Source organism: Myotis davidii, unplaced genomic scaffold (assembly GCF_000327345.1).
Source record: "Myotis davidii unplaced genomic scaffold, ASM32734v1 scaffold196, whole genome shotgun sequence".
In the NCBI taxonomy this organism is placed as follows: Eukaryota; Metazoa; Chordata; class Mammalia; order Chiroptera; family Vespertilionidae; genus Myotis; species Myotis davidii.
Window position 1 is genome coordinate 3,456,607 of NW_006288258.1, and position 9,781 is coordinate 3,466,387.

The following is a 9,781-nucleotide window of genomic DNA, read 5'->3' on the forward strand; positions in this document are numbered from 1 at the left end:
TAATTAGAAGCTTTTGAATACTATTTAAAATAGCAATGAAAACATACATGAACCCTAGGAATAAATATAACAAAAGATATGCAAAACTTTATGGAGACAGGGATATAATTTTCTGGAAAGATATTAAAATTGATGTATAGAAATGTAGCAATGGTCATGTCATGTATAGGAAGACTAGCTATCACCAACATATACACTTCTGGTAATTTTATGTATATATTCAATATTGTTTCAATAGAAAGTTAAAAAGCTGACTTTAAACTAAAATCATTTAGTGGGGAAACAAGGTGGTGAAAACACCCTTCCAGAAAGCAAAATTTTAGTAATTAAGTCAAGCTTTAAAATGCAGCTGTAGTAATTAGTAAGTATGCCATTGATAAACATAAAAATTAATGGGTGAGAATAGACAACTAAGAAATGGAAGGGACCATTCATTTATGGAAACTTGGTCTATAATAGAGGAAATATTAAACATGGAGGAATATACTTATTATATAAAAGTATTATGAGGAAAATTGATTATTTATATGGGGAAAAGAAAGCCTTTTTGTGTCATGCCCTACACAAAAATAAAGCAAACATTTAAAATATTTAGGAGAAAATACAGAAGGCTATTTTTATGATAATGATCTAGGGAAAGTCTCTTAAATAAAGTAGAAAAATGTATAAATCATAAAGAAAGAGAAAGATGAAATTTACTACATTGAGGATCCTCAAACATTGTACTAAAAATTTTGATAAAGTGAAATGATAAGTCACAGGAACTTATATTTGCCATATTTCCATATTTGTAATCTTTAAATAATTAAATCAAAATACATAAATAGCTTCTATAAATATTGAAAAGAGATAATACAATAGTAAAGTACAAATTATATAAGTAGGCAATTCACAGGAAAGAAAACCTCAACTCACATAGTAAAACACTCAGCAGCCTCATTAATCATCAAGGAAATGCAAATTTAGAATAATGAAATACTATCTTACAACATTAAATTTCCAAAACCACAAAGTCTAGCAATACCAAGTGTTAGTGAAAATATGAATGATGGTTCCTGGCTGGTGTGGCTCAGTTGGATGGGCGTCATTCTACACACTGACAGGTTGCTGGTTTGATTACTGGTCAGGGCACATGCCAGGGTTGCAGGCTCAATCCCTGGTAGGGGGAGTGCAGGAGGCAGCTGGTCAATGCTTCCATCTCACATCGATGTTTCTCTCTCCTTTCCTCCCTCTCTAAAAAAAAACAAAAACTTAAAAACAAATACAAGTGATAGGAATTCTTAAAGTTAGTGGAATTGTGTAATGGCACCACTACTTTGGAGAGCAGTTCACAATTTTAGAACACAGTTCGTATGACTCAAGAATTTCACTCACATATAAGCAAAATGTATGGTATTTTCTTCATAAGTATTGCATGTAATAGCAAAAATTTACAAATCTATGTCAAACAGTTAAAGAGTATATGTATTTGGAAGTTTCGAAACCACCCTCAAGGTCTATGATTTGATAGAAGGACTCAAAGAACTCAGTAAAGTTGTTATTCTCATGGTTTTTACACTGGCAGGATACAAACAAATTAAAATTAGCAACTGGAAAAAAGTACATAATGCAGAATCTAGGAGCTTCCAATTGTTCTTGGTCATGCATAAATTTCCAGTTATCCTTTCCCAGTGGCATACAACAAGCAGCACTCATTTTCCCCAGTAACAATGTGTGACAACACACACAAAGTATTGCTAACTAGTGAAGCTCATCTGGGCATTGGTGTCCAAAGTTTTTATTGGGGCTGGTCCCTTAGGCTTGGCTGAGTACCTGTGTGGCTGATTAGGCTGACCTTATTCTCTAGCCTCTCTACAGGTCAGCTGATACTACATGGCCTAGGTCATCCACCATAAATCACATGGGTAGAATAGACTGGCTGGCACCATCCCAAATCCCTAGGTAAACAAGGACACTTTTACCAGGCTGGACACTCAAAGGTTTTAGAAGCTATGTCCTAGGAGCTAGTCAAGGGCCAAATCTTTGTTTGGAATGTGCAGGGTGTGGACAGCCCACACTTGCTGAGTTAGTTCTTTGTAACACAGTACATAAATAAATCGTTATTTATACAAAGGATGAATTACAGCTACAAGTAGCAGTGTGGATTAATCTTGCAAACTTAATGTTGTAAGTAAAAGCAAACAGTAGGATAATAGGTACATTTATATAAAGCTTAAAACCATGTAAAATATCACGTATTACGCATGGATGCATGAAATGTAGAAAGAGTATTACAATGTTAATGGGAATAATAAATACCAACTACAGGCTAGTTTCAAACCCCCAGACAGAAACTGACACTATATGTTAGGGACATCAATTAAATCTCAAATGTTTTATTTCTCAGGCTGGGTGGTGGGTATATGTCTGTGTAATTACTATTTAATGATTGGCTACGCCTAGAATATTTCAAATTTTAAAAAAATCACATAAATGTATATAATAGTGAAATTTTTCATAAACCATTTATTTAGTAAGTGCATACCTACTATAGTTACTTGCTACAAAAGTTTGATCTAATATGAATGTCTTATGATGTTCTGAGCAATTGGATCTGTTTTTGGATTCATCGCAGGAATGGATTCAGCTTCAGGATGGAAGTTGCCAAGTTAATCTAGTCACTTGTTTTCATATAACTTCTTTCTCTGAACGACCTCAAGGACAGAGACTGTGCCTTGTATATTTTATTCTGGCACATCTTAAGTATCCAATAGCTAGATATTGATAAGACAGGCACACTAATGAAAAAATTAATAAGTGAAATTCTCTGAGGATAACTATACAAGGTAGGGTCCTAAGTGAAGGGCCATTTTGAGAGAAATCGGTGAAGGGTTGATTTGGGGGATATTCTCTGAATCTCAGTATTACAAATAGAGTAGACAAAAGGATCTGGAGACAGGGCCTGTTCATGGCTATAAAAATATGTGCTTGTGGCCCAGCCGGCATGGCTCAGTGATTGAGCGTCGACCTATGAGCCAGGAGCACATGCAGGCTCAATCCCCAGTGGGAGGTGTGCAGGAGGCAGCCGATGAATGATTCTCTCTCATCACTGATGTTTCATCTCTCTCCCTTTCCCTGCGTCTCTGAAATAAATAAATACACGTTAAAAATATGTGCTAGAATAGAGGTGAAGAGAGAGGCTCCTAGACAAATTTCAACTTCATAAGTGCTATAGAGTTAGTCCTGGCCTATGTTGAAAGTGAAAGAGCTAATAAATAAGACATACTTTCAGTGGTGCTGCCAAATCACAGAAATCAAAGGAATATTACATGGTGATAAGTGTCCTAGGGTTAAATTAAAAACCAGTTAGAACCCTTTAGACTGAAACCCCCAGTGAATAACAATGGCTGAGAGCCTGCTAGTAATTGGCAGATGCGCACAGAGAAGGAAACTTGAGTTTGGAATGGAGCTTTGGGAAATGCCTTTTCAGTGTGAAGTCCTGGAACAGAGATCACTTTACTTTTACTAATATCTGAGTAGGGTATAATTGTGATTTTGGGGGTTACAGGGAAAGTGGAGATATATAGCACCCATCAATCATGGATAAAATCAGATATTACCCTGAAAATAAAAGCCAGAGAAAACATGTTCTTGCCAGTCACACAAGGTACAGTGTAACTAAAGCAGGAGCTATTCTACCAATCAAGAGTGGTAGGTACTCTTTTGTTTATTGAGGGGTATATGCTATCATTTTAACTAATTTGACTGATAAAAAATGATAGAGCCCAGCTGGTGTCGGTCAGTGGTTGAGCGTTGACCTATGAACGAGGAGGTCACGGTTCAATTTCCAGTCAGGGCATATGCCCAGGTTGTGGACTCAACCCCCCAGTGTGGCCATGCAAGAGGCAGCTGATCAATGATTCTTTCCCATTATTAATGTTTTTTTTTTCTCTCTCTCCCTCTCCTTTCCTCTCTGAAATCAATAAAACTATATATAAAAAATAGATGGATTATGAAATCATTTTCATAGTGGCATCTAGAAGGCCTAAATTCCATTCTTTATGTTGTAATACTCTGTGTGGGTGTTTGTGTGATATGAATTTTAACTTTTTTATGGCTAGGGCTATAATTATATAGCTCCAGGAAAGGGCTGATCAAATGTTCTAAGTCCAGGTTATCTTAGCTTCATGATGGGAGAATGTTGGATGCTGCCTGGTAAAAGTGATGAAAACTGACATTTTGAACTCTGTCTATGGGCCAGGCACCCGGTGAATCACTTTACATATATTTTGTGATTTGCTATGAACAACAGCCTTGTGAGGAAACACAGAGAAGTTGAATAGTGTAACCAAGGTAACACAGGTTGTGGAGCTTTGAGCCCATGTCTGTCTGTCTGTGAAGCTCAGGCTTCTCTCACCCCCAGGGCCATGACCACAGTTCCCCTTCTGAGTCAGCTTTGCCATTAGTATGCAGGGCTATTTAGTTTGTGAAATATGCCTAGAGGAAAATAACGTTCACATTGGATTACCTACTTTATAAAGATTATTTGAAAACAAATTAAATTGGAATGTATTTTAAATTTTTCTGGAAATGCACAAGAAAATGTGAGAAATATGACTATTATCATTAGTCTACTAATGAGCCTCCTCACCCACAGGTGGAGGGTACTGAACAGAGCTCAGGGATGTTGTAGCAGTTACCCTCTCTTACAGCATTTTTTCCAAGTACGTTATAAACATGGCTAAAAGTATGCCAGCCTGTCCTCTGAGCACCAGGAGTATGAAGGTGAACAAGGTCAATGTCCCTGCCCACATGGAGTGCATGTTAAATAGGAAGATAGGAAATACAGCTCAACACTACAGGCCAGAGCAGCGAGTGCTACGAATGAAATAAACCACGTCTCTGTGGAGGAGCAACCTGAGTAGAGACTGTGTGTTGTATGTCCTTGGCAGAAGTGTTCCAGGCAGAAGGCACAGCCTGGGTATCACACAAGACAGGAACGAACTTGATGAGTTCGCCGTACACAGGATCCTGGTATTTATCACATTATATCGTGATAGGTGCTTACATGGCTGCCTGCCTGAGTAGAATGTTGCCACATACTTCTCATTCATTGTTTATGCTTGTTGGCTAACAGAGTTAGAGATATGCTTGACATGTAACATATATTTAAAAAATGAATGAGTGCACTGAAATGCCTTTTCTAGAAGCTGTCAACATGAAGTTTTTTAGTTTTATAAAGGTGAGATGAATAATCATCTTACCCAGCCCTTGGTATGTTTACACTACATCTTCAACATTTTTTCTTTTTTGGTCTTTTTGTGTAACATGTAAAAGTGATGATGAGCATATCCATGTGAAGACAACATTCTGACAATAACTTTGTTATATATTTTTATTTATTAGATAAGCATAAAGTATGAAATCCATTTCGGTAACAGTATTATTAAACTAGTGGCCCAGTGCGTGGATTTGTGCACATTGAAAGGAAATTAATTAGAAGAAAATTTTAATATCACTATTTGCCCTTTCTCTATAATAGAAGTGTCAACCAAATTCACGATTGACAATGACAGATCAAAACACATGCGTACAATTGGTGCCAGCTAGAGCTTTATATGTATCGTGCATGTGCGAGTCAACATTTATTTTTAAACTGATAAGAACAGATACTACACTTGATCTTAGCCAAAAGGCCGAGAAGCGATAACATTTAATTTTAAATTGCCAGTGCACATCATATGTACTGGCTGGTTGATCGGTCGGTTGGATGCACAGTTGGTCACTTAACCTTTTATATATATAGATACCATATTAGAATCATTTAGGTTTTCTAATAAAAGTTTTCTAGACTTTAGATTCTAGAATTAGAATAAAATGACCCTTTGAAAATGAATCTTTCTATCTGATTAAATATTATTAAGGTATTTTAGAATTAAATTTTAAGTATTTTTGGTTTTAAGTATCACTAAAATGAATTATAACATTAAATATAGATAGTGTGCACTGTTAAATGTCAGTACTAAATTTTGACATCATTAGTATATCTAGGACTACCAGTGCTCTACTGAATGATGTGAAAATAAATGTAGGGGATCTGAAAGTGTACAATGTTATTCAGTGTACTGTTTGGGATTTCAAAGTGCAATAGTTAGGTGTGGTCTGACTGCTTTGTGTGCTGGTAATTTCCGCATGGAAATACAGATATTAGTCATTCCAGAGCATCAACAACAACCTTGCTGTTACATCAGTAAAAAACAAAAATAAAAATTCTATCAGAATTGGGCAGCTGGCCATGAGATATAAATTTACTGTTCAGTGACTGTGTATTTCATTCTGCCTTTGCCTTCATGACATCAAGACTGGTCACCCAGCAATATGTTCAAGTTGAGGTTGGGTTTTAAGTCAACTTAATTATGTTCCTCCTGTTTCCTAAGCTGGCATTGGTGGTTGCAAGCTGAAGTTTTTGCTTTATGAGCCTCTCATTTCTCAGAAGCTTGACACAATGGTCAACGGAAACCATCCTTCCCCTGGGGAGCTCTTTCTTCTAGAACAACGGCCCAAAACATGAGTGTGCTTCAGATTCCCGTTCTCTCCTTTTTTCCTACTTTCTTATCAGAGATTGACAATAAGAAGAGAGTCAATCACAGGGATAACATTTTTCCTCTAAACACATTCAAATCTTAAAGGAGGGAGTCTCATTCAAAACATTAATTATATCTTTTGCTTTTTTCTTATGCTTTCCTTTTCTCATCTAAAATCTCTGGAATATATATACTAAAAACACATGAATAGATATAAATAAGACTGAATTTCAGTAAAAAGCTATTACTGTAGAATGTCAGATGGCCAATATTCAAGTGCTTTTTAGAGACTCGTTAGATAGATTTTGTAGTAACAAGTTCCTTAGGGAAGATCCTCAATGAGAGGGAAGCTGTGTCACTGCACTGAAGTCCTGCGTTGTTTCCATTGCTTCTACATGCAGAACTGCATGCCACCAAATCCCTCTGGGCCTTTGACTCTATTTTTTATCTAGTCTACAATATGGTACATGGAAAACTCATTATTTTTTTTTTTACAGGCCTCCTCCGCTAGTAATTATTTAGTGGTTGTTTCGATAAAGATGCAGGGACACAATTCTCTATATAGATAAAAATTACATTTTCATAGTCCCAAATCTCTGGAGGGATTGATTTGTATTATTTGTTTTCTTGGTATGTGATTGTATTATAACTGCTCAGGATTTATCAAAACAAAACAAAACATTGTCTTCATCGGCAGTAATTTGGAAGGGAATTGTCATGTTGATGTTACATTTTTGCAGAACCAAATACACTAGTAAGCAAAAAGTTATAAAATGAGCTTAATAAACCCTCATGCTGATGCAGAGTTAACCCTGGTGACTTGGCAATTGGATAAAAATTCAGCTCACAAAACAGCATTTTGGCTGCAATCAATGCTTATGTAAACCACGCGCAGTTTGTGCAAACCCTGCTTGATTTGGCAACGCTGGGAGTCAGCTGTGATTCCTGAGCATAATAAATGCATTGGTTTGAATTCTCCTGTCTGTTGTATGTGAGGTTTGTCTGGAGCTCATTCAGATTCAAGATGCACTTTAAGATAGAATTAAGAGGGGGACTGAAGGAAAGAAGAGAGTCTTCATTTGAAATCCTTTTATTGAAGTGTGGTCGTACTAGGTGATTGCTGTACTGGAAATAGATGATTTTCAGAAATGAAAATAGCATTGCTGCCTCGGTTCAGATTTCACCCACAGAAACTACTAAGTTCTTATCAGATTCAGCGTCAGCACTGCATGAAAACCCAGTCCTTTATGGAAAGGGGATCATCTGGCCTCCTGTTTCTAAAATAGAGATTACTCATTTACTTCTCTGCAATTATAGCCATTGGATCCTTTGAAATTGTGGAAGGGTGAGATGATGACATGCCTGTAACACAAATCTATATTTAAAAAATCCCCCATGTTCACACACTGAAGGGTTACTTATGAGCTGATGCACATCACTGGTAACAGTCAAATATATCAACTTGGTGTCTGGGCAAAGAGTGAAAACAGGGAATGCATTTTATTATTGACTTCTACGCTTTGAGTATAGGAGACACTATTAAAAAGTAACTAGAGTCCTCCATAATCTTTTCAGTGGAACATATAACTACCACGGAGCACCCCCTAAGGAGGTTTTTCTAGTCAGATGAAAAGGTCATTATTTTTTACAGATGACAGTTTGGAAAATTCAAGACACATTGGCTAAATTTTTGCTTGAAGCTCTGAAGACAAGGAATGGCGCTGTTCCTTCCTCTGTTTCCCCTGCTCCCAGCCCCGCTCCTGACCTCTTTTTCCTTCCAGCAGCGAAGTCCCAGAATGGTGAAGCAGAGGTTGATGAAAATATGTCCAAGGGCCAGAACTGCGACTGTTAAATTTGAAAACTTCTCTTTTTAAATAATTCTAAAATATAATTCCTGGAGCCCTTACTTTAAACAAATAATTTCATATATGACTAAAAAGCACTGTATTAGGATTTAGGAGCCTGAGGTTCCAATGTTGCCTCTGCTGCATGCTCATCACTAAGCTTTTTAACTAGTCTGATCTATTGTTTCTTCTTCTGAAAATTGAAGATACCTGCTGACTTCATGTCAATAACTTGTTAGGTGAATCAATATGAGATAAATACCTTGTGAATTGTTAAGTACTATGTAAAATAATTTTTTATTATTGTCTGTATCTAATAAATAAACCAGAAAACAGGTATCACACAATTCAGCAATATTAAACCTCCCTTGCGCTTTTATTCTCTACTTCCCAGAATACCCTTACCAGTTCACCAGTTCTCCCTGTTTCAATTTCAAATTTATCCATCTATGCAAACTTGTCTTCAATCGCATATATACATATATACATATATATACATACACACACACACACACACACACACACACATATATATATTAAAAGTGCAATATGCTAATTAGACTGGACATCCTGCCGAAGAAGCCGGGGCTGCGAGGGAAGCCTGGATCCTGGGTGCCAGAGGGAAGCTGGTACCAGCAGCTGGGGAAAGGAAGGCCTACTCTTGCACAAATTTCATGCACTGGGTCTCTAATGTGTGTGTGTGTGTGTGTGTGTGTGTATCGTGTACCTTTTTAAAATGGTTTCAATCCACACTTACTACTGCCATTGTTGTACTTCATTATGTGGCATTTGACTGACTATTACCTGGCATTATTCAAAGGTTCTTTGATCTTAAGTGTCATTTCTTTAATACTTTTGTAAATTTTTAGCTATTTCATTTCTATTCTGCGGATATGCATATGGGCTTAAAAATACTGAGCAAATCTGACTTTTCTATTAAGATAGTTTGCTACACGTTTGGCTATTGTGATCTAGAATCCTATGTGTTGACTTCCCCATACTGTGCTTCATTTATGTTTGGTTCATCGTGACCTAAATATCTTTCGTCCTTCGTCTTCCATATCTTTAGTCACCTTGTTTCTGTCTCTAAGAACTTGACTCTTAGTTTAATCAACTAAAATGGATTTGAATAAGATTAAATATATCGTGATGAGTAAGCCAAACAAAATTAAATATCAGGAAAGATATTTGCAAGTGTGGAGCAGCTTATATAAAGAGATAGAAAAGAATGCCCGCTCCTATTTTTACTCAAACTCAGGCTATAGAATTGGATTAAAAGGGGGTGGGGTGGGTTTCCTCAGTTACAAAAAAGGATACGTTGCCAAAACATGCATGGATGGATGGATGGATAAATAAATAAATAAATAAATAAAT